The 26,275-nt window shown below is 44.8% G+C and overlaps 1 protein-coding gene across 3 annotated transcripts in view; it reads left to right on the top strand.

Moving 5' to 3' along the window:
• The window catches only part of LOC144691377 (E3 ubiquitin-protein ligase Midline-1), a 372,887-nt gene that overhangs the window by 181,430 nt on the left and 165,182 nt on the right, over window positions 1-26,275 (top strand). Inside the window, exon 1 of one of the 3 annotated variants that reach the window (XM_078559417.1) lies at window positions 25,736-25,757. The exons of the other annotated variants lie outside the window; for them this stretch is intronic. The gene's annotated coding sequence lies outside the window, so the exon portion shown is untranslated. Of the gene's footprint in view, window positions 1-25,735; window positions 25,758-26,275 lie in introns of those variants that run through there. 3 annotated transcript variants of the gene reach the window in all.

A 26,275-nucleotide genomic window follows, 5' to 3' on the forward strand; every position in this document is an offset into this window, starting at 1 on the left:
ACTTTAAGTGGAGGTGTGAGTTTTATGAGCGCTGGCTGACAGTTTAGCTTGCAAGCTCAACTTTGTTTCTGCTTCATTTCAGGAGCTGGGGTGGAGGATGGGTAGGAGCATTGAGATTCCATTACAAATGTATAAATTCGAAATCTCTTTACAGCCACAGCCAGGCAGTGAAGAGTTAACCACAGTTGAATTCTGGCATGCTGTGCTCCGAAATTCCTGTGTTCTTGCTTAAGGAGGCAGCCAGTGCCTGTGAGCCAGTGTTGCTGTACCGATTAAGTTTAGCTCAGTTACTTGAGACCATGTTGGTTACATTCTGTGACAATTTAATGGCACTCTGATAGCAATGATTCATTGTCAGGCATTCTCCTTTAAGCTAGACTTGACATGAGTGCGATTTGCAATCATTCGATTCAGCATACCTCGCCCTTCTTAGAAAGTTAATTATAATCTATTTTAGTGTGTACAGTCACAGATGGGTATTTAATCCAGTGCATCATGCCTGTGTGAAGTGATTCTGAAAAATAACTTGGTAGGTGCATGTCTTTGGATTTGACTTTTTTTTAATTAAGGGGAGTGAGCCAAATTGAAACTTTTCATCCATTTGTTTCATTCCAATTTGGGCAGTTTTATTTGATTTCTGGGCGACTGTGTAAAGTCTTGCATTGGGCTCCAGGTTCTGGCACTCCCGCACTCTTCTGTGTGATTCTCTTGGTAACCTGCAGAGGTCAGGCAATGGATAAAGCAGCAGTGTGTGAGCTATCTCCTGTCTATCCCTCCCCCACACCACCACCCCACCCTCCCCCCTGCCTTCCCCCCCTCCCCACACACACACACACACACACACACACATACATACATATCACATGTAAGCTTATCTCTGTTGTTTGAGTTTATTATAAGGGGAACGGAACATGTCAGAAGAATTTACAGAGTTCACAATCACTTGTGGTTGAGAGAGGCAGATACAATCCATAAAGTTCATTTTATATAAACTCAGAATATGTTTTGATAGATATCCTCACCCACACGTAGGCTCTTTTGCTGCCCCTTCGTTCTGGGAGGGTGAGGTGTATTTCTGAGTTGATCCTTTGTTCAACTATTAGTCTCCACTGAATCTAAAGCTATATTTGTGGGGCTGAAGTCAGCTGTAGCACAACTGATCGCACTTTCACCTCGTGGTCATGCACGCTGCAGTCTCAAGCCCTACCCCAGAGACTTGAACACAAAATCCAGGTTGACACTCCCGTGCCATACTGAGGGACTGCTGCACTGTCAGAGACGCCATCTTTCGATTGAGACATTAACCCAAAGTTCTGTCTGCCCTCTCAGGTGGGTGTAAAAGATCCCACAGCACAATTCAAAGAAGAGCAGAGGTTTCTCCCAGTATCCTGTCCAATTTTTATCCCTCAACCTTAACCGCTAAACACAGCTACACACACACCGCTAAACATCTGGTCATTATCGAATTGACTGTGGGCACTTGTGCACAAATTGACTGCCTCTTTTTCCTCCATTACAACTGTGACTACACTTCAAAAAATACTTCAATAGCTGCAAAATTCTGAGGCTGTGAAAGGTGAAAATGTGATAAATGTAGGTTCTTTATATATCCTGATAGCTATCCTCATCAATACCCAGGTTTTGTTTGTTGCTCCTTTCTAGGAGACAGAGGTGTCAATGCAAAAATAAGTCTCCATTGAACCTGAACCTCATAACAGACCCGGTGCATTCAGGTAACCGGTGCTTTTAACTGGCGTGGTTGGAGGCAAGATTCAGACAAATGTTTAATGAAACACACGGGACAACTAAAGGAGATTTAATTTCTAACCTGGACAAACCCAGAAAGGGACTGTCCTGGGCTGCCCTCCCGTGATACAGTACAGTTTCATCCTGTGCCACCAACCCGACAGTTCTTTTCTGGGTATTCCTGCCCACTTTTCTAGCTGCCCGCGCTGCTTCCTTTTCTACAACACAGCCATCTATGCTCCTTTTTTGCCCTTTCCTCTGTTGCCAATAATAGGTTTTGTCTCCAATGAAATGTTCTTTCAGGCTGAACCCCTTCCAAAAAAAAAAATCATTTACTTGCGGAGCGGTGAACAACTTACAAAAACTTTGCCCTCGGGTTTTTTTTTCACGTTGGAGAGTGGAGATTTCCTGCATGGCTTCATTCATGGGCACACAGTGGGAAAAGAATCAAATCTGACACATTCTCAATGCTCCAGCCTGTTGAGAGCTTTGACACAAGTCAGCAACTGTCCTGGGTTTCCCTCCTCTTGAGCGGAGGCTGTGGGGTATTCAGTGCAGGCTTAGCAGGACAATAGCGACAAACAGAGATGGCCAACTACAGACATTGTAAAGAAATATGCACACAGCCTTTGCAGGCTTTAATCCGTCTTTTGGATGAGATGTTAAACCAAGGCACCGTCTGCTCCCTCAGGTGGATGTAAAAGATCCCATGGCACTATTTTGAAGACGAGCAGGGGAGTTACCCCAGTGTCCTGGCCAACGTTTATTCCTCAATAAAAATCACTACTGATTATCTGGTCATTATCACATTGCTGTTTGTGGGAGCTTGCTGTGTACAAATGGGCTGCTAGCTTTCCTACTTTACAACAGTGACTACCCTTCAAAAGTACTTGGATAAAAACAAAAAGCTAAAAGCTACTGCGGATGCTGGAAATCCAAAACAAAAACAGAATTACCTGGAAAAACTCAGCAGGTCTGGCAGCATTATGCTGCCAGACCTGCTGAGTTTTTCCAGGTAATTCTGTTTTTGTCTTCAAAAGTACTTCATTGACTGTAAAGCACTTGGGACATCCTGAAGTTGGGAAAGGCACTTTATAAATGCAAGCAGACTCGAAACGTTAACTCTGTCTTCCTCTCCACAGATGCGGTCGGACCTGCTGAGATTTTCCAGCTATTTTTGTTTTTCTTATAAATGCAAGTCTTTTTTAAAATTTCTTTCTCACTAATATTACCAGATACGCCCAATTTCCCATAACGGCCAGTAATGCTCTTCTTATCCCTAGCTCCTTTTTCAGATGAACTGTATTTGATTGATTCTGAGCTTTTTGTTTTAATCAGTCCACTTGAAGTTAAAAATGGAATGATTTTCCATCGTGGTCTCTACTTTTTTCGTGTAATCTAATTTCGTTTCCCTCACATGAATTATCCCACAGAAAGCTAGAAACTCAGGATGTATTGGAAAGCACCAATTATTGTTTTTGGATGGTTGCCTAGTTAAAATCATATCCCTCACCCTATCAGTTAAAGCAGCTTTGCCTTTTCCAGGCACCTCCCCCCTTTTTTTTGGAAAGTGAACGGCTCACCATAAACAATGTGGATTTGTTCATCGGGATGGGCCTGAAAGCTGACACCTCTTGTGTTCTGAGTCCCCAGGGCTGCAGAGGGGGAGACTCATATCAACCTGATGTGACCATCGTGCTGTTTGACGCTGGAGCTCACAGGCAGTGCCTGTATTGAGACAAGTCACTTAATACCATTCGATGCACAAATTAAAATGGGACAGCCCCAACTTTAATCTCAGTCATTTTTCACTTAAAGTCACAGGTTCCTGTGTTTTAAGGGAAAGTGTTTTGAAAGCGCCTTGATCATCACATCTTCGCTGCCAAGTAGTGCAGCAGAAATATTTATCCCTCAACCAAGCTCACTTATACAGATGATCTGGCGCTGTCTTTTGGTTAAACCAAGTTCATATAAATGGACATAAAAGACTCCACTTTGATGAAAAGCTGGGTAGTTCTTCCTGGTGCCCTGGGAAATATATATTCCACATCCAACATCAGAAAAACAGATGATTTGATTGCTGCTTGTGGGAGTTGGCTATGTCCAAATTTGGTGTTGTGTTTTCTACATGATTCCAGCGATGACACTTCAAAGCTACTTAATTGGCTGCACGATGCTTTGCGATTTCCTGAGGTTGTGAAAGACACTACATAAATTCAAGTTCTCTCTTTCTACCCCTTCAAGTTTACTTGCATACAAAAAACCTGAGGGTTCATTTGAAAAACTTTTGATCTATTTGATTGCAGATGCAGACACAACTTGAATAATAAAACTCTGTCAGAATTAACTAACTATTGAAACACAGACGAGATGTAAGGGTGATTCAATTCCACATTAATGTGTGACAGTCAATGTGGTTATATGATTTATGGATGGTGTATGTTTCAGTCATGTAAAAGTTGTTCGATATGTTTCTTCACTGACTAGCAGCTTTTACAACCAAGCTCTATGATCATATTAATCATTAAAAATCCATTCTTGATATGTGGGTATCACTGGCAAGGCCGTCATTTACTACCCATCCCTGGTTGCCCTGAGAAGACGATGATTGCCTGCCTCTTGCTAAACTCTTTCCAAAAATATTCGCTCAACCTCTCTCTTTGTCCTTTTAGTGGCAATGCCCAATTCATGCCCGAATCAGTGTGGGCACCGAGGAAGGGTTGGAAGTTCCAGGCCACGAGATTTCCATTCTCCGATTATCTCAGCCTGCTGGTGAACTTCCGCCTTGGCACATGGACTAAATATGCTTTGATCCATGTTAACAGGCCAAAGGCAGCGATTTGGTTTCAAACTCACGTCCAAGCATAAATTCCTCCCACCCGTACGCACCTTGATGGTGGTGATCCTCACAAAGCTCACTAGCTGATGTTTTCCATCACCTCAAGAAAATGCTGTCGTTGTTTTCCCCCCTTACAAATCGCCAGTGCCAACAGACTTACCACAACCCTGAAAAACCATGAGCAGATGGCAATATCAATGAGAAATTAAGCCAAAGTAAATGACGGGCTTCTCTGGGGAGATCTCTGCCTTTTCAAAGGTTTGTGAAATGGTTTCTGATACACTGACTGTAGGTACACACAGTAAATAACAGTCAAATAGTCAAATCTCCAAAAGTACATTGTCCTTCAAAGCCTGAGGCCTTTGGCAGCTTGTTGGTCGTCTGAAATGAGTATAATTTAATTTAGACATTAATAAACTTTTTTTATGCGTTCCATATGTTACATTCGCAACCCATCCCAATATTAAGTAATAAATCTGTGGGGAATATTAAGATACATTTCAGGAGACCAAGGTGCCTCATTCGGCCAGAGGGCAGACTCTAGTTAAAATTAATTACTCCATTTCTGGGCTGGCAAAAGTCAGCTTTTATTCGATGTAAATAGGTTCTGATGCAATATAAATTATAATTTATAAGCCTGCTCTCAGCTCCACCAAGCCTGTAAACTGACAGTGGCACTGCTGTCTCAATGATCAGTTGACTCTAGGGTTGAGTGCCAGGAAACCCTGTTGATTGTTCATACCTGACATAGTTGACATGAAAGAATAAGAATATGCCATCATTGACGCTTCTATCTAACTTCGTAACCATTATCTCATTCACGCAGCTCATCCACTGGCTGTGGGTGAGAGGACACGAGGGTGACCCTTAGACTTTTAACTGAGCTTCTCTGAGACTGCTATCCTATGTGACTGTGACAGAGGTAAACTATCGCTCCTCATCCTTCTCGACCTGTTGGAAGCCTTTGACATGGTTGACTGCACCAATTTCCCCCAAAAACCCTCCACTGTTGTTCAGCAGGGGTGGGGGAACTGCACTCACCCTGGTTCCAGCATTCTTATCCATCCAACAATAACCAGAGAATTGCCATCCCATCCCAACACAGTTACCACTCAGTTGGTAGCAAGATCGCATAGCACTATTTCCAGGAAGAGCTGGGAAGCTAAACCTGTCTCAATTTTAAAATTCCCTTCCTTATTTTCAAACTCCTCCATGTCCTTTACCCTCCCCATATCTGTAAACCCTTCTTTCTCCAGAATCCGCTGGGATATCTGTGCTCCTCTAATTCCAGCGTCTTCAGCTTCCCCAATTCCTCTACCGCTAGTGGCTGTGACTTTAGCTACCAAGACCCTGGGCTCTGGAATTTCCTCCCTAAACCTCTCCAACTCACTTTCCTCCTTTCAGACACCCTTTAAAACCCACATCTTTGTTCATCTGACCTAATATCTCCTGAAATGTCTCAGTGTCATATTTTGTTTTATAATGTCTCAGTGATGTACTTTGGTAGGTTTTAGTGCATTAAATCACAGAATCACAGATTGGTTACAGCACAAAAGGAGGCCATTTGGGCCACCATGCCTGTGCTGGCCCTCTGAAGGAAGAATTTATCCCCATGCCACTTTCCTTCTCCCCACAGCCCTGCGCGCTCTTCGCTTTCAGATGATAATCCAATTCCCTCTTGAATGTTTCGATTGACCCTGCCTCTACCACACTCTCAGGCAGTGCATTGCAGATCCTAACCTCTCGCTGTGTGAAAAGGTTTTCCCTCATGTTACCATTGCTTCTTTTGCCAATCCCCTTAAATCTGTGCCCTCTTTTTCTCGATCTTTCCAACAATGGGAACAGTTTTTCTCCACCTACTCTGTCCAAACCCCTCATGACTTTAAAAGTGCTATATAAACGCAAGTTGTTGTAGCTGCTAAGGCGTGCAAGACTGGCCTCTCTTCCTGTCCTGTTTGTGGGGGAAGAGGAGTTGATGGGTATTTGATCTCCTCCCAGTGCTCACCTGGGGGTTGCACAATCTAGTTCATGGCCTCAGTGGATGAAGTTTTTCTGAGCATGTACACCGCTCCAACCAGTCCTTGGTGACACTTATTGTTGCCCCAACATTTTGCACTACAGTGTGAATCTGTGACAGGTCAAATTAGCCATTTGATGAAAAGAAGCAGAGAATTACAGAGCACTCTTATTGAACTTGGAGTTCATTAGTTTTGAAGTTCATTAGTGCAGAATCTTAGTCACAAACTATAATGCTGAGGGAAAAGATGCTGAAAATGATCTTAACTAAAGGCATTAAATGGACAATGGCCCTTTAAAGAGGCATGCTCAGCCTTGGAAACATACTTGAATTTTTTTGATGGATTTGCTAGCTGAGATGTAAAATGTCATAATTAATGTTGCAATGTTGTCATCACGGCTGCAATTGGAGCTAGAAACCTGTGGGATATTCAGTGTACCTCTCTCTTTCTCTCTTTGAATAAAATGTTAGTGATCTGTAATGTTAGAAATCATGTAATCACCGTATCTCTCCTAAATTGGTCTTCATAACTGATCATTACTCCTTAGCGCTGTATCTTCCAATTCCCTGCTCCCATTGCTGGCGGCTCACGTTTGATTCCACACGGAGCAGCACCTGTTCCTCGCACAACCCAAGGTCTAGCCTTCCCTTTCCCAGCCCAGCCATCGTATCCCAGCTCACCCCAGCCAAGTCTCAACCTGTCACTCCCACACCACTGCCTTGACTCTCATCATCCCCCACAAACTGAATCCACTCCTCTACCTAATTCCCCATTCTGGCCCTTTACCCAACCCTTGGCCAAAATCTCAGCTAGTTATACAGGCATCTGGAGTCTAGTTTGTCTCTTTTGAAACAGTACAGTGCAAGTTCTGTAAATTTTTAAAATTCATAGCACAGAGTCATAACTGATAAACAATCTAAATTACTTGTACGGTTGGTGCACATCAAGTTGTTCAATAAATCCTACTAGTGTAACTGTGTTAACATCTACACGGTAATTATACAGTACTGAGGTAATACTGTACTTGATTGTGCTTAAATCAAATTACAAAGTCAGTGCCATGAATAGTTTTTTAACTACACACTAAAGATTACAAGGCTATTAATAAAAATTAAGCGCAACTTGATTTTCATCAGGCCTCTTCTTTAAGGAGAATCTTTTGGTGGTGTGAAGGAACAATGCTTTTAGCTGTTGTTATTTTGTTTAGTTGAGCCACCATGGAAGGGAGTCTCATTAGGTAGCGCCCCTGTCTCTGGGCCAGCAGTTCCCAGTTCAAATCTCACTCCAGAGACACGGTTCAACAGGTTGATAAGCAGCCTGCTAATACTTCCAATACCTCCCCAATTATTTCCCAAAGCAGTAGTGGATTTACAGTCAGTGGGGCCCTGTGCTCAGCTTCATTTTTGGGCTCTTCCCCCACTCCTCGTAGTCAAACCAAAACTACAGGGCATTGGTTATTTCTCCGGCTTTTCCACAGTCACATAACTACTTCTGCACAATGTCATTTAATCTCAGTTCTTGACACGCAATCAAAAAAACTTAATGCCTTTAATTTAAATCGTGCTGCAAATGAGCACAGTTTTGCTCTTGTAGCGCAATTGGTTAGTACTTGGGACATTAATGCTGCACTGTCAGAGGGACAGTCCTGAGGGAGCGCTGCATTGTAAGAGGGACAGTCTTGAGGGAGCGCTGCACTGTCAGAGCGACAGTACTGAGGGAGCACTGCTTTGTCAGCAGGACAGTACTGAGGGAGCGCTGCACTGTCAGAAGGGCAGTACTGAGGGAGCACTGCTCTGTCAGCGGGACAGTACTGAGGGAGCGCTGCACTGTCAGAAGGGCAGTACTGACGGAGCACTGCTCTGTCAGCGGGACAGCACTGAGGGAGCGCTGTCAGGGGGACAGTACTAAGGGAGTGCATTACCAGTGGGGTAGAACTGAGGGAGTGCTGCACTGCTAGAGGGTCAATCCAAGGAAATGAGCAGACCTTGGAGTTCATGTATTGGGATGATTCCAGCCCCAGTGTTTAGTGATCCCTGGAATTCCTCTCACGCCAGTTCTCAGCATTCACTCTGCAATCAGCCCAGTTTCTTGGACCTATTGTTTTTAATCCCCTTCACTCCTTCCCAGTGGCTCCTTGTTGTCCTGAGATTCACCAGCTCTGCTCCTCACTCCCTCCACCATAGGATTGCAACCCTAAATGAACATTATTCATCGGCCAAGCTGTGATATTCGACCTTGGGGGGAATCACAGCTGGAACCGAATCTGTCTCCAACCAGTGGATAAAACAGATAAGAAGCTCACAGTGTCCTGGGCTTAATAAACAGAGACGGAGAGTTAGAAATGTCAATCTGTGTATATAAAGGGTATGTATATCAAGATTACAGTGCATCTGCACAAGGACATATATCTGCCTGTCCCTTCCACACACACACACAGGACTCTGCCCCTCACTCATTCCCCTGTAGCGCTGAGGGGACCCAGCCTGAGGAAGGGGGTTTCCAATGACAGTGAGACCAGTGGCGGTGAGTGAGAGGCTGCTCATTTATTGCAGGTTCGAGTTCTCGACACTGCCTGGATCCCAGCCCCCTGCCCCCACAGACAGCTTTCGTGCGTGTGAGGGTAAAGCTTTCCCGGCTCAGCATTAACACGGCATGAAAGGCCTGCCCAGCTGGCTGCCCCCAATCTGCCCGGTGCTGAGTTCTCCCTGTGTTGATCCAGCCAGTGCCCGTGCTGCTGCTGTGGAGCCGGGGACCGTGCACATGTCGAGCTCTCGAGACAAGGGAACTATCCCCCCCCACGTCTACAGTGGACGCAGAGGGGAAACCGCCAGGAGGTTATTTTGGACACAGCCGAGCAGACAGTTCGACATCTCAGCCGGAAGACGGCACTTCCAACAGTTCAGCACTCGCTCATCATTTTGTGGACCCCCCCTGTCGTATGGGGGGTCCTGTGCCAAGGCCCTGGTGTGTTTCGTTGTAAATCCGACCCCATCCCAAAGGGAAAACAAGGATGTGTGAAGATACAAAACAGTCACTCCTGAGCATTAGTAGCTTCCAATCAACTGTCCCGACAACCGCCCACAAAACCCAAGACAATGGCAAAGCCACCTCACCAAACAGAAGGCAAGTTGTATTAGAGTCCCACTATTCTCCTTCATTTCCACACACGGTTGCCAGTTGTAGTTGGATGTTACCCTGGAAGTTTCACTTGCTGCCTCCAACTGGCCCAAACTGGCAGGCTTCCCCCATTGGTCACCTGGTCACCTGACCCATCTGTCCTCACGAGACTCCGCCTCCCTTCACCAATGTAAAGCCAAGACTCTTTGAGCTGAATTTAATGCTGGGAGCGGGGTGTCTGCCACCCTCCCCACGCAGCCCCCCCCCCCCCGCCCCAACCCACACAGCCTAAAAGCCCGGGGCAAGCGGGCCTCTGCTTGGCTGGCTCACACCACAGCCATTAAATGCTTGGCGGCACTTTAATTGGCTTGAGGTGAGACGTCCACCCCTCACCAAGAGGACGTGCTGCCTCAGAGAGCTGCCGGTCAGTTGGAGGGCTCGCAGCTCTCATGTACCTGCAGCGCCACTGAGAATATTGGTCACTGTTGGGATTTCAGCCAGTCCGAGGGGAATCTGTTCAGTGTTGGAGCTGGGATGTAAGGTGTGCCTGGATGTCACAGGAGCCAGACTGGCATGCCCTGGCAAGGGTGGTGAATGGCATGATTGGGAAGTGCAAAGCAGAGAGGAATATGAGGAGGGGGGTCACACCTTTATGGGGAGGGGGAGGAATGGGGTGTCTCCAATGGACATGGAGTACCCAGTAAGAAGGCATCCCCAAGCCTGGCACCAATGCTGACCAGGTTTTACCTGGCAGCCTGGTAATCTGACGTGGCCTCTCCCATCAAGGGTAAAATCCCAGAGGGAGCAGGAACTGGCCATTAGTGATGGCGTGGGTACTTTAGGTTTTTGATAGACCTACGATTGACCCTTGCCCACTTGTGCAGCGTTGACTTCCCGACTGTAAATGTTGCACATTACCACCTCCAATTTCAGCGCTGGGAAAGTGTTAGCACTTTATAGGGCAGAATATTGCCGTCGGTGTGTGGTGGCGGGCCCGACAGGCCGATGCGTGATGATGTCGGGCCTGCACCCCGATGTCATCACATGTCATTTTGATGTTGCGTTCGGCGGGCACGTGCCAGAGGTGACTGCGCACCTGCCGAACAGCCAAGGGTCTATTAAGGCCATTAAAAGGGTATTTTACCTTATTAACATCGCTGCCTGTCCAACCTCCAGGTTGGTGGGCAGGTGAAGAGCCCAAGTGGCCTTCCCGTTTTTCATCCACAGGCAGGATGAGGTTTCCTGAAGGTTTCATAAAATAATTAAATACATTTTGCAAACTTCACAAGCATGTCGCAGCTCATGTGACACTGTCACATGTTTATAAATTTTTTACTTTATTTGGAAAAAGTTTTATTCTCAACTTACTCTTGCTGAGGCAGCTCCGTGCCTCAGGGGCAGTTGCTGTGCTTTTTTGCGCCCATGCGCGAAACAGCCCAGGCCCTGACTCTACACCTACCCCACCTGCACAGGTAGCGCTGAGCGCTACCGGCCAAGCATTACACTGGGCCAGCCTTAACTAGGCAGCCCATGTAAAATGACGACGCGCAGCCGATCACGGGTGGCGATTGGCTCCGTGCCCACCCGTGCCCACTCCCGAACAGACTGCCCGCCAACTGGAAAATTCACCCCATATTGTCTGAACTCAGGATTTTAGTGCTGGGTGTTATCTGAACTAGGAGGTGTTGGTGCTGCTTGTTATCAAAACTCACGAGTGTTAGCACGGTATGTTATCTGAACTCACGAGTGTTAACACTGCCCAGTATCTGAACTCACGAGTGTTAACACTGTCCAGTACTGAACTCACGAGTGTTAGCACTGCCCAGTATCTGAACTCACGAGTAATAACACTGCCCAGTACCTGAACTCACGAGTATTAACACTGCCCAGTACCTGAACTCACGAGTATTAACACTGCCCAGTACCTGAACTTACGGGTGTTAACACTGTCCAGTATCTGAACTCACGAGTGTTAACACTGCTCAGTATCTGAACTCCCGAGTATTAACATTGCCCAGTATCTGAACTCACGAGTGTTAACACTGCCCAGTATCTGAACTCACGAGTGTTGACACTGCCCAGTATCTGAACTCACGAGTGTTAACACTGTCCAGTATCTGAACTCACGAGTGTTAACACTGCTCAGTATCTGAACTCCCGAGTATTAACATTGCCCAGTATCTGAACTCCCGAGTATTAACATTGCCCAGTATCTGAACTCACGAGTGTTAACACTGTCCAGTATCTGAACTCACGAGTGTTAACACTGCCCAGTATCTGAACTCACGAGTGTTAACACTGTCCACTATCTGAACTCACGATTGTTGACACTGCCCAGTATCTGATCTCATTAGAGTTAACACTGCCCAGTAACTGAACTCACAAGTGTTAACACTGTCCAGTATCTGAACTCACGAGTGTTAGTATTGTCCAGTATCTGAACTCATGAGTGTAAACATTGTTCAGTATCTGAACTCACGAGTATGAACACTGTCCTCTATCTGAACTCACGAGGGTTAGCACTGTCCAATATCTGAACTCACGAGGGTTAACACTGTCCAGTATCTGAACTCACAAGCGTTAGCACTGCCCAGTTCTGAATTCACGAGGGTTAACACTGTCCAGTATCCGAATTCATGAGTGTTAACACTGTCTAGTATCTGAACTCACGAATGTTAGCACTATCTAGTTTCTGAGCCCATGAGTGTTAGCACTATCCAATATCTGAGCTCACGAATGTTAGCACTATCCAATATCTGAGCTCACGAATGTTAGCACTATCCAATACCTGAGCTCACGAATGTTAGCACTATCCAATATCTGAGCTCACGAATGTTAGCACTATCCAATATCTGAGCTCACGAGTGTTAGCGCTACCCAGTATCTGAGCTCACGAATGTTAGCACTATCCAGTATCTGAGCTCACGAGTGTTAGCACTACCCAGTATCTGAGCTCACGAATGTTAGCACTATCCAGTATCTGAGCCCATGAGTGTTAGCACTATCCAATATCTGAGCTCACGAATGTTAGCACTATCCAATATCTGAGCTCACGAGTGTTAGCACTACCCAGTATCTGAGCTCACGAATGTTAGCACTATCCAGTATCTGAGCCCATGAATGTAAGCACTATCCAATATCTGAGCTCACGAATGTTAGCACTGTCCAGTATCTGAGCTCACGAATGTTAGCACTATCCAATATCTGAGCTCACAAGTGTTAGCATTATCCAGTATCTGAACTCACAAGTATTAACACTGTCCAGTATCTGAACTCACAAGTGTTAACACTGCCCAGTATCTGAATTCACGAGTGTTAACACTGTCCAGTAACTGAACTCACAAGTGTTAACACTGCCCAGTATCTGAACTCACGAGTGTTAACACTGTCCAGCAACTGAACTCACAAGTGTTAGCATTGCCCAGTATCTGAACTCACGAGTGTTAGCACTGCCCAGTTCTGAATTCACGAGGGTTAGCACTGCCCAGTATCTGAATTCAAGAGTGTTAACACTGTCCAGTATCTGAATTCATTAGTGTTAACACGGTCCAGTATCTGAACTCACGAGTGTTAACACTGTCCAGTATCTGAGCTTACGAATGTTAGCACTATCCAGTATCTGAGCCCACGAGTGTTAGCACTATCTAGTATCTGAGCTCACAAATGTTAGCATTATCCAGTATCTGAACTCAAGAGTGTTAGCACTGTCCAGTATCTGAGCTCACGAGTGTTAACACTGCCCAGTATCTGAACTCATGAGTGTTAGCACTGTCCAGTATCTGAACTCATGAGTGTAAACACTGTTCAGCATCTGAACTCATGAGTATGAACACTGTCCACTATCTGAACTCACGAGGGTTAGCACTGTCCACTATCTGAACTCACGAGGGTTAGCACTGTCCAGTATCTGAACTCACAAGTGTTAGCACTGCCCAGTTCTGAATTCCCGAGGGTTAACACTGTCCAGTATCTGAGCTCACGAATGTTAGGCACTGTCCAGTATTGGCTTGTCTGAATTCTGTAGCCTGTCTGATAATGATCGATCAAATTAAATATAGAACCCATCCATGTAAAGACCTTTGATGAAATACTGAGTCTATAGCTTGACTGAATCAATTGTATATTCCAGGCAAAGTGGAACATTTTGATTAAAAAAAACACCGCGGATGCTGGAAACCTGAAATAAAAACAGAAAATGCTGGAAAAACTCAACAGGCCTGACAGCATCTGTGGAGAGAGAAACGAAGTGAGCATTTCGAGTCTCTGAAGAAGAGTCATACGGACTCGAAACATTAACTCTGTTTCTCTCTCCACAGATGCTGCCAGAGTTGCCCAGTTATTCCAGCATTTTCTGTTTTTAATTATGGAAAAAGTTGTCTTGTTTCATTATTTCCTGCCATTTCCTGATGGTGCTGATACAAAATCTTATTAATCACTAAACATAGCACTTTTGACTCCCCCTTCTATGGTAAAAGGACGCTGTTTATTTTTCATACTGAGATTGCCCTTAGAAGGTGGTGAAGAACTCCCTTTTGATTTCCCTCTAACAGTGCCCAGATGTGCCAGTCTGCAGCCAACAGCCTCCTAAAAGTAAATTAGCAGAGTTCCAGCAAGTCCGGTGGTTGGAAGGGCCCATGGTTACCATGTCTCCCTGAAGCCTGGCAAGGTTATCTTCTGGTTGTGTGAGTCCTGAGCAGGAAAGCGATGGCACTTGAGCAGAGACCAACGTGATTTAAATACACAGAAAGAATTAACAGGACACAGATGGAACCAACAGAACCTACTGATGGCCCAGGGAAATATTACGTGTTGGAAAGTTGATAGTTTGGAGCTTGCCTTCCAGAAGTCAGGAAGGGGCTTAGAATTTTTCTTTGGGGTTTTATTTACGCTTGGGATGTGAGCATGATTGGTAAAGCAGTATTTATTCCTCATCCCTAGTTGTCAGATATAATTATCTGGTGCGAGCCCATAAATGATCAGAATTAATGAATTCATTTTCACAATTTGTCAATGTGAGATTTGTTACCCCTGGTTCTCTTGTACAGTACCAGAGCCACAGAGCTGTCACAGCCATCTGAATTTGGATGAGACCCTGGAGGTATTTGCTTGAGGACTCTAATGAATTTCCCTTAACGATGAAATCTTCTTAATCTTAATGATGTAAAATGGTTTATTCCATGTATGTGCTTAGCAGGATCAGGATGGAGAACAAACCATCATTTCACCAATTAGAATATTGAATATTATATGGTGCAGTGTATGGAACGGAACAACATCGTGATCTATAGATAATGCAGGGGGAGATAATGAAGCTTAAAGGGCCTTGGAAAAGACTAATGACTCTCCCTCTCTCTAACTGCTCTTTGCAACCTTGGACCTTGGCCCAAGATCCTCAGTTAAAACAAAAATCAATTGCTTATTATTTTGAACACTGGTCACTCAGTCACATGAAACTAGAGAGAAACAGGTAGCAAGGTGGGAACGGACGATAGCATTCTACTTATACTAAATAGTGGGCATGAGCAATAAGTGGCTGTTACCTGTCAGGAATCGGGGTCACTGGACATTTTCCAGGCACCAGTAAGAAGACACCTATGCTCAGCTTCTGCCGAAACAGGAGCTATTAGCACAGAACCACCAACCCGCAGATCCAAGGCACGGTGAAGCCGTTCAGTGGTGTCATTTTAATATGCTGGTTGTGGCATATTCGCTGACACACTTTTCACCACAAACAACTCGGTGACGGTAGACTTTAAGATTTAAAAATCCCAAGAAGAATGTTAATTGTTGGATGTTTCCCCAGGCCTATCATTTTGAAATACCACCACCCCATGTGGCCACCATCTCCCATTTAATAACTTCCTTTTTCCCAAGCAGGGATCTTACAGGCAGGCAGCAGGGAGGGAAGCTGGCTGAGTTGGGTTCAGGGCACAATTATATTACAAACAAAAAATAAATTACTATCGGCAGTTGACCTAAAAATTCAGCCCATGGGCTCTCAACACCTGCAAAGCTAGAAATATGACTTTTACAGTGGTGTGATATAGTTTTTTGATGTATGATACCTTCCCTTTAGAAAGAAAAAAACTTGCATTCATAGAGTGTGTTTTACAACCTTATGATGTCCCAAAGTGCTTAAAAGCCAATGAAGTACTTTTAAAGTGTAGTCTCTGTTGTAATGTAGAGAAAGCATCAACACATTTGTGCAGGCAAGCCCCCACTAACAGCAATGAAATAAGTGACCACATAATCTGTTGTAGTGATATTGGTTGAGGGAGATATATTGGGCAGGACACCCAGAGAGAGCTCCCTGGTTTCACTGCAAATAGTACCATGGGATCTTTTACATCCACCAGAGAGGGCAATGTAGTATCTCATCTGCAGCAGTAGCATGGTGTTGTTACTGGGACTAGTGCTCTAAAGACCCAGGCTATTGCTCTGGGAGCCTGGGTTCAAATCCTGCCATGGCAGATGGTGAAATTTGAGTCCAATAAAAATCTGGCATTAAAAGTATTGGTGATTGTTGTAACAACCCATCTGGTTCACTAATGTCCTGTAGGGAAGGGAATCTGTTGTCTTTACCAGGTCTGGCCAACATGTGACTCTGGACCCACAGCAATGCAATTGACTCTTAAATCCCCTCTGAACAAGGCTAATTAGTGATGGGCAATGAATGCTGACCTAGCCCATGAACAAATAGCACTTTTGATTGTGTGGCATTCCTTCAGCATGGCACTGGAGTGTCAGACTTGATTGTGCTCAAATCTTTGGACTGGGGCTTGAAGCCACAACCTTCTGACTCTGAGGCGAGAGTGAGTAATACCAATGAGGTGTTTGTGATAATTGTTTTGCCAAAACTATTCCATATACTTTCAATACTCTTCCTAACAGACGGTTATACAGATTTTTTTTTTAAATTAGTAAATGGAAAATCATGAATGGTGTCATGATTTCCCAATCTGTACAGCTGGCTGCCTTTAATTTATTAAATCCAAGTAATAAATAACAATGCCTTTTGGCTGCTTTTACACTAGAGCAGCAGAGATTTTGAATAGCTTGTTGACAGTTTCAGCCGGCAGGACTGGCTTTAATATTGTGTATTGAAGCAATAACTCAAAACAAAACAAGCTTTGTTGATCATTAAAACTTAATTTAGCAATTGAACTGGAAAGCCTTTCTGGGCCAGTGAAGAGAAAACTCATCCAATGACCATATGGTTATAAAATAACTTACGTTTATCCAGTCCAGTAGCTTTCAGGTTAAAAAAATGAATAAATCGAGCTATAATGTAGCATATGCACATATTCTACAAAACTCACGGAATCAACCTTTGAAATTCAAGGAATTCTGAAGCAACCACAAGATCTTGTGGGAGTGTAGGGGATTATTTGTTCGATTCTCTGGAATGGAGTCTGAAACTTAACTTTCTACATTGGGAGTAGGATTGGGACCATTGAGGGAAGGCTCACACCCACCCACTTTCCTCTTCTTCTCAAGATGCCAATATCAATAAACCTTAATGTTCCGATTTTGGATTTTTCCACCGATGAGACGATTGCATTTAAACCAAATCCTTCCAACTCCCCACGTCCACCAGATTCAAGCAGGAAAAACTGGTGAACAAATATAAACACAAGTAGGACTTGAGCTGCTTGAATTCTGATGGACAGGTATCAGTGACCACAATTTGGACATTCCCAGGGGATAACAATATTGGTATCAATGGACCTTCTCAGCCCCGTCGACCCTGTAAAGTCCTCCTTACTAACATCTGGGGGCTAGTGCCAAAATTGGGAGAGCTGTCTCACAGACTAGTCAAGCAACAGCCTGACATAGTCATCCTCACGGAATCATACCTCACAGATAATGTCCCAGACTCCACCATCACCATCCCTGGGTATGTCCTGTCCCACTGGCAGGACAGACCCAGCAGAGGTGGTGGCACAGTGGTATACAGTCGGGAGGGAGTTGACCTGGGAGTCCTCAACATCAACTCTGGACCCATGAAGTCTCATGACATCAGGTCAAACATGGGCAAGGAAACTTCCTGCTGATTACCACTTACCGCCCTCCCTCAGCTGATGAATCAGTGCTCCTCCATGTTGAACATGACTTGGAGGAAGCACTGAAGGTGGCAAGGGCACAGAATGTACCCTGGGTGGGGAACTTCAATGCCCATCACCAAGAGTGGCTCAATAGCACCACTACTGACCGAGCTGGCCGAGTCCTAAAGGACATAGCTGCTAGACTGGGTCTGTGGCAGGTGGTGAGGGAACCAACAAGAAGGAAAAACATACTTGACCTCATCCTCACCGACCTGCCTGCCACAGATGCATCTGTCCATGACAGTATCGGTAGGAGTGACCACCACACAGCCATTGTGGAGACGAAGTCCCGCCTTCACATTGAGGGCACCCTCCATCACGTAGTGTGTCACTACGACCGTGCTAAATTGGATAGATTTCGAACAGATCTAGCAACTCAAGACTGGGCATCCATGAGGTGCTGTGGGCATCAGCAGCAGCAGAATTGTACTCAAACACAATTTGTAACCTCATGGCCCAGCATATCCCCCACTCTACCATTACCATCAAACCAGGGGATCAACCCTGGTTCAATGAAGAGTGCAGGAGGGTATGCCAGGAGCAGTACTAGGTATACCTAAAAATGAGGTGTCAACCTGGTGAAGCTATAACACAGGACTACTTGCGTGCCAAACAGCATAAGCAGCAAATGATAGACAGAGCTAAGCGACCCCACAACCAACGGATCAGATCCAAGCTCTGCAGTCCTGCCACATCCAGTTGTAAATGGTAGTGGACAATTAAACAACTCACTGGAGGAGGAGGCTCCATAAATATCTCCATCCTCAATGATGGGGGAGCCCAGCACATCAGTGCAAAAGATAAGGCTGAAGCATTTGCTACAATCTTCAGCCAGAAGTGCCGAGTCGATGATCCATCTCACCTCCTCCGTAGATCCCCAGCATCACAGATGCCAGTCTTCAGCCAATTCAATTCACTTGATGTGATATTAAGAAATGGCTGAAGGCACTGGATAGTGCAATGGCTGTGGACCCTGACAATATTCCGGCAATAGTACTGAAGACTCGTGCTCCAGGACTTGCCGCGTCCCTAGCCAAGCTGTTCCAGTACAGCTACAACACTGGCATCTATGCAGCAATGTGGAAAATTGCTGAGGTATGTCCTGTACACAAAAAGCAGGGCAAGTCCAACCCAGCCAACGGTCTACTCTCGATCATCAATGAAGTAATGGAAGGGGTCATCAACAGTGCTATCAAGCGGCACCTGCTTAACAATAGCCTGCTTACTGACACCCAGTTTATGTTCCGCCAGGGCCCCTCAGCTCCTGACCTCATTACAGCCTTGATTCAAACACGGACAAAGGAGCTGAACTCCAGAGGTGAGGTGAGAGTGACTGCCCTTGACATCAACGCCACATTTGACCAAGTGTGGCATCAAGGAGCCCCAGCAAAACTGGAGTCAATGGGAATCAGGGGGAAAATTCTCCGCTGGTTACAGTCAAACCTAGCACAAAGGAAGATCATTGTGGTTGTTGGAGGGCAGTCATCTCAGCTCCAGGACATCACTGCAGGAGTTCCTCAGGGTAGTGTCCTCGGCCCAACCATCTTCAGCTGCCTCATCAATGGCCTTCCTTCCATCATAAGGTCAGAAGTAGGAATGTTCACTGGTGGTTCGCTGATGACTGCACAATGTTCAGCACCATTTGCGACTCCTCAGATACTGAAGCAGTCCATGTCCAAATGCAGCAAGACCTGGGCAATATCCAGGTTTAGGCTGACAAGTGGCAAGTAACATTTGTGCCACACAAGTGCCAGTCAATGACCATCTCCAACAAGAGAGAACTTAACCATCACTCCTTGATGTTCAATGGCATTACCATCACTGAATCTCCCACTATCAACATCCTGGGGGTTACCATTGACCAGAAACTGAGCTGGACTAGCCATAAAAATACTGTGGCTACAAGAGCAGGTCCAAGGCTAGGAATCCTGCGGCGAGTAACTCACCTCCTGACTCCCCAAAGCCTGCCCACCATCTACAAGGCACAAGTCAAGAGTGTGATGGAATACTCTCCACTTGCCTGGATGAGTGCAGCTCCAACAACACTCAAGAAGTTTGGCACTGTCCAGGACAAAGCAGCCTGCTTGATTGGCATCAACCACCAACGCACAGTAGCAACAGTGTGTACCATCTACAAGATGCACTGCAGGGGTTCACCAAGGCTCCTTAGACAGCACCTTCCAAACCCATGACCACTACCATGTAGAAGGACAAGAGCAACAGATAGATGGGAAAACCACTAGCTGGAAGTTCCCCTCGAAGTCACTCACCATCCTGATTTGGAAATATATCGCCGTTCCTTCATTGTCGCTGGGACAAAATCCTGGAACTCCCTCCCTAACAGCACGGTGTGTGTACCTACACCATATGGACTGCAGCGGTTCAAGAAGGCAGCACACCACCACCTTCTCAAGGGCATCAAGGGAAGGGCAATACATACTGGCCCAGTCAGTGAAGCTCACATCCCGTGAATGAATTTAAAAAACTTATGGAGATTTGCATGAGTCAAAACTGGAAAATGCACAAAGAACTTCCACTGTCCCCACTTTATATACACACACATGGACATAGACATAGTCTGCACAGACCCATACAAGTACACAAAAAAAATCTAGCAAAGAGGAATGTTATCTGAATGAAAATGTATCTGACTACATTATCTTGTCTGTGTAAATGGGACTATTCAACTGCACAGACCAACTTTGATACTCCATTAGGCTGCAGCCTCAGGTTTTGACCTATTGACAAAGTGACATTTCTAGCCAATGCACACTGGATGAAATCTATGCTTTAATTCAGCCAACTGCCTCCCTTGCCCTCGACGATCAAAGAGCATCATTTATTTACAGTGCAGGGCCTGAACAAAGCATCAGGGCTATTTCTTCAGACAGAGAGAGCATGCTTCGAAGCTACTGGAGGCTGGTGCGTGAAATTTGGATTTCACGGGTTTGTTCGTGCCTTTGAGGCGGCTTTGTGTGGTGATGGGGCTGAGTTTGACATGCTCAACCAGGGTGCTGCAATGTGGCTGGACGGTGAATGAAGTGACTGATGTGAGCACAGAGAACTTTCTGCCATTTGACAGTACATAACAATGTCCATTCTGAAAAAAACCTGTCACTGGGACTTTTAAAAAATTTTTGTTGGCAATTATTGAAAAGAAAATTCTTCCAATCTAGGCTGGTCAGGTCTGTTGAAGGCGCATTTTCTTGGCAAAACGTGTTTGTTAATATTTATACCTCAAAGCATCACTAAAACAGATAATCTGCTCATTGTTTCTTTGCTATTTGTGAGAGCTTGCTGGGCACAAATTAGCTGCCACTTTTCCTGCAATGCACCAGTGAATACCCTTCAGAAGTACTTAACTGGCTGTAAAGTGGTTTGAGGCATCCTGAGGTTGTGAAAAGCACTGTGTAAATGCAAGTCTTTGTCTCCATGCTAAACCATTTGTTCTTCATTCACAAGAAGTGCAAAGCGATGATGTAAATCCTATACAAAACATTCTTGGGTTACTTACTGGTGCAGGACAACAATGAGACCCACTGGATTCTCTCTCCAGAAATGAAATACTTTTCAGCTGGAATCATTTGGAATTATTGAGACCTTGGAAGAAATTGTAAACATCAGTGGGAAGGGAAACCAAGCAGGTACTATCTTGATGAGCTATTACTTCTGCCTGTCCTTTGTCCAAACTATGAAGGACAAAATGACTCTCACTGACAGGCACACAGGCATTGCTATGTTATAGAATTGATTTTCCAGGCAACTTTTCTTAGTGGACACATTTAACTTTTTTTACAAGGCAGCAGCAGCAACTACACGTGTGCATCAAACTCTATAACTAAAGAAGAACGCTCCTGTAGAAGTTCCCCATGCTGCTAACTCATTGGTTTACACAGATCTTGTGATCTTACAACACAGGATTCTTCTTAAAGCTACAGTCCTACGTTTATCAAAACTATAATTACTACATTCCTCCCCCTTTAACTTTTCTGTACATTTTGTATTTACATGGATATTTATCTCATGACATCACAATATTTACACAAGTCATGAAACTACAAGTTTAGTCTTTCAGGTGGTTTCCTGATCCGTGTGGAACATCGCAGCTCCACAACTTCAGATTCTTTGGCAGGAACCACATTCAACATCAGGTACCTCATTAGGCACAGGCAGTTCAGCGTCTTCCACTCCGACAGAGACATCGGGCATGTCTATCCCTGGTTGAGAAACTTCAACAGGAACCACAGGTTCAGCAATGGTTACAGGTGGAACGTCATTTTGTTGGGGTATCTCCCTTCTTGTTAAATGGCCCGCATGCTTATGGGTGATCCGGCCCTCCACTTCCACACGGTATGACAATGGTCCTGTCACACAGCTTACTTTACCAGGTAACCACTTCAGTCCTCTACCGAAGTTCCTTACATATACTGCTTCTCCAACAGTAACTTGGCACTCACGACTTTGCAAATCATGTGTCGTTTTTTGGTTCCCTTGACTTTCCTCCACCTTCCCCACCAAATTGGGAAGTCTCATGCTTGGTCTTGTTCAAAGACGGCGCCTCATCAGTAATTTTGCAGGTGTTGCTCCTGTCGTAGTGTGGGGGGGTTGTTCTGTAGTGAAATAGGAAACAAGCAAGTCTAGTTTCCAACGATTCACCTGTTAACTTTTTCATTCCCGCCTTAAAAGTTCGTACTGCTCTTTCCGCCAGTCCGTTGGATGATGGATGGTACGGTGCAGTCTTCATGTGGGTGATACCATTAAGGCTGATAAATCATTAAAACTCATCACTCATAAACACAGTACTATTATCTGAGACGATTACCTTTGGCAATCCATGGGTGGTGAAGCTTTGCCTTAGTTTTTCTATCGTTGGCGACTCTACCTCATGAACATCTAACCACTTGGAATGAGCATCTATAATCAATAGAAACATGGTTCCAAGGAAAGAACGGATGTGCAATCTCACCCAGGGTCACCAGGCCACCCGGTGGAATGGGACTTCCATCGGCGACCTTTGTAGCTGTCACATTGCACACAGTGTTTTACCGCCTTTTCAATAGCGCCTTCCCCAGCCACCAAAGTTAACTCTGCTCTATCGTCTTCATTCGGGAGATCACACTGTGTAGCTCGACTAAGAGTGGTTCCCTTCCTAGTGAAGGAACTACTACTCGCACAACCCATAATAGAATACCATCTTGACTCTTCATCTCGTGTCTTCGGTTGAAAAATGGCTTCAATTCATCAGAGACTGGTTCCTGGGACCAACCATGTAACACTTGGTCTCTCACTCGAGACAGGACTGGATCACGATTCCCCCAGTTTCTTATGTGCCTGGCACAGACTGGTGAGAAATCCAGGAAATTCATCACTAATACGAGCTCTTGGGTAATTGGGACATGGTCATTTTTCTCTTGCAAAGGGAGGTGACTTAGGGATCGGCATTTGCTATATGAATCCCTGGTCTATGTACAAAGGTGTATTCCTATATCGCCAAAGTTAGGGCCCACCTTTGAATTTGTGCAGAAGCTATGGGAGGTGTAGCCTTTTCCTCGCTAAACAGACCCAAAAGTCGTTTGTGGTCTGATACTATCGTGAAATATTGCCCATGCATGTATTGGTGGAATTTTTTTACACCAAAAATAATCGACAGATCTTCCTTTTCCATCTGAGAATATCCTTTTTCAGCTGTGGTAAGTGTCCTGGATACATAGCCTATCGGCCTCTCTGTACCGTCGTCCGTCTTGTGCGATAGTATTGCTCCCGCTCCATAGGGGGACACATCGCAGGGTTAGCACCAATTCCTTTGTCGGGTCATAATGCACTAACAAATTTGAAGAGTGCAAGAGCTGTTCTACTTTCAATAAAGCTTCTTTGTGGGGTGACTCCCAAACCCAACGCTGGTTTTCCTTTAGCAGTGAATGTAGAGGGACAGAACTGTTGATAAATTTGGTAGAAATCGGCCATAATAATTTACCATCTCTAAAAATGATTTTAAGTTCAGAGACGTTCTTAGGTGCAGGTGCCTCTCTGATTGCTTTAACCTCCTCTTCAACTGGGTGTAACCCTTGGGCATCTACCCGGTGGCCAAATGAATTACTTCATTTGCCTGAAAAGAGCATTTTTCCTTCTTTAGGAGCACTCCTGCTTCTAAAAATCGATTCAGGACTTCCTCTAGATTAGCCCAGTGTTCCTTTTCTGTGAATCCATTTTTAATGGTTTACCATTCACTTGCACTGTGACGATAAAAGTCTTCCCAACTTTCATGTTGAAAAATGAATAAAGGTCAGAATTGGCTGTTTCTGGTCCTTCCAAACTGTATACTTCATTGGACTTTGATTGTTGTCTGGAAGCTTGTTTAAATCTTGCTTTGTAATGTTTCAATATGTGTCTACTTCTGTGACAAAAATAACACTCTACCTTTTTAAATTGCTAATTGTTAGGAGTGTGATTGTTTCCAAGTTGGTAAAAATTAGTTTTTGACTTTGCTGCTAAGCTGTTTCCTCTAAGTTTTCGGTTAGCGGGGGCTGTGTCCTGCTTTGTGACAGAGTCCTGTTTTTGTACGCCACTTCTGGCTGACTGTTCCCGCCCAACTAGGATAATGGCGCCATTTTGCGCACCTTGAATCGCTTGTGAATCCCTTGTAGCGCTTTCTATCGCAAGCGCTGTTTCTAACGCTTTCTTAAAATCAAGATCCACTTCAGCCAGCAATCTTCACTGAGTAGCATCCTCCTGCACGCCACAGACTAAACCATCCCTGAGCATCTCATTCAGGGTTTCACCGAAATCACAGTATTCCGTTAGTTGTTTTAATTTCACCACGTAGGTAGCAATGGTCTCCCCTGGGGCTCCATTCTGTGAATTGAACCTGAACCTCTGCATTGTGACTGAGGGCTTGGGTTGGAAATGTCCCTTAACAAGGTCAACTAATTCACTGACAGTCTTCCAATCTGGGGCACTGGGACCGTCAAGCTTTGCATTAAACTGTAGCTTTTGCACCCATAAATATTCAGAAGAATCACTCTCCTCTTTTCTCCTCCTGTGATTTTGTTGGCTTGAAAGTAGAATGCAAGACATTCTATATTTTGAGATCACTGTATGGAGGCTGGTTCAAAAGGAATGATTCTGCAAAACTGTGGCATCTCGGATGAGTATATCATCCTCTCTTTTTAATTATCTTAGGTACTCACAATTGCTGGGTAAGGGACAGTACCGAATCTGATTTATCCTCGTCGCCAGTTTGTTATAGAGTTGATATTCCAGTCAACTTTTCTTGGTGGGCACATTTAACTTTATTTACAATACAACAGCAGCAACTACATGTGTGTATCTAACTCTATAACGAAAGAAGAACTCTCCACTAGAGGTTCCTCGCACTGCTAACTCATTATTTTACACAGATCATGTGATCTTACAACACAGGCTTATTCTTAAAGCTACAGTCCTACGTTTATCGAAACTATAATTACTACAGCTATCACATACTATATTGTTACATTGCCTAAAGGCAACACTGCCCAATAATCTGACATATAATCACTGTTTGAAATTATACAGATGAAGTCTCCAGCTGTTAATGATACCTTCTGGCTCCTGGTTGACATCCAGATCAGTGCCCAGTCTGACACACAAGGTTCCTTGTGTTGTATTTCTTTGATGTGATGAACAGCAGTGCTTCAGCACATCAGGATAAGGTCTAAAACCTCCACAGCACTGACCTGTAAAGGGTAAAAATAAAGGGATCTGCTACCATGTACAGGATTCTGACATTATTTTGCACAGTTATCTAGATTGGGCTTATTTTATGTCGAAAGTATTCTTTCCTCTCTGCTGTCTTCCTCCTTATTATTGTTATTTAGCTGCTTCCAATTCTCTGTCTTCTCCTGACATTTACAATCCCACATGCTGTCTGCTGCCCTCGACGCCTCACACACGGTAAGTCTTCATCGGTCTTCCTGTGGGAGCCAAACATGGCAGGCTGATGTACCAGGGGAGGCTGTGGCTTCACTGACAAATGAATCCTAAATTCATCCGACTTTCCAACAGGAATTTGAAAGTGGAGAACTCGGCTGATTATTTTCTTTCATCCTGTAACCCGGATTATTGCCGTCAGTCATGTTGGCCTGAACAAGTCGAGCTAATGCAGCACAGACCAGGCGCTGATCCTCAGGCACAACATGATGCTCAGTGTTAGGGACATACCAGTTGTCAGATGAAGAACAATCAATGTCCATCCGGTTCACCCTCTGCTGTCCTGGTAGTCACATGATATAACGATAATGGAGCTGCTGACTATTCATTGCAATCAATCTCTATTAATTAGCCTACAACGGACCCAAACACAAGGCAAGGAAAACCGTACTGTTGGAGATCTTTGGGAACCACAGGTCCAAAGTCACCAGTTCCTCCAGAGCACATCATGTCTCAGATCACTCAAAAATGAATCCTGAAGC

The sequence above is a fragment of the Cetorhinus maximus genome, chromosome 16 (genome assembly GCF_964194155.1).
Source record: "Cetorhinus maximus chromosome 16, sCetMax3.hap1.1, whole genome shotgun sequence".
Classification (NCBI taxonomy): Eukaryota; Metazoa; Chordata; class Chondrichthyes; order Lamniformes; family Cetorhinidae; genus Cetorhinus; species Cetorhinus maximus.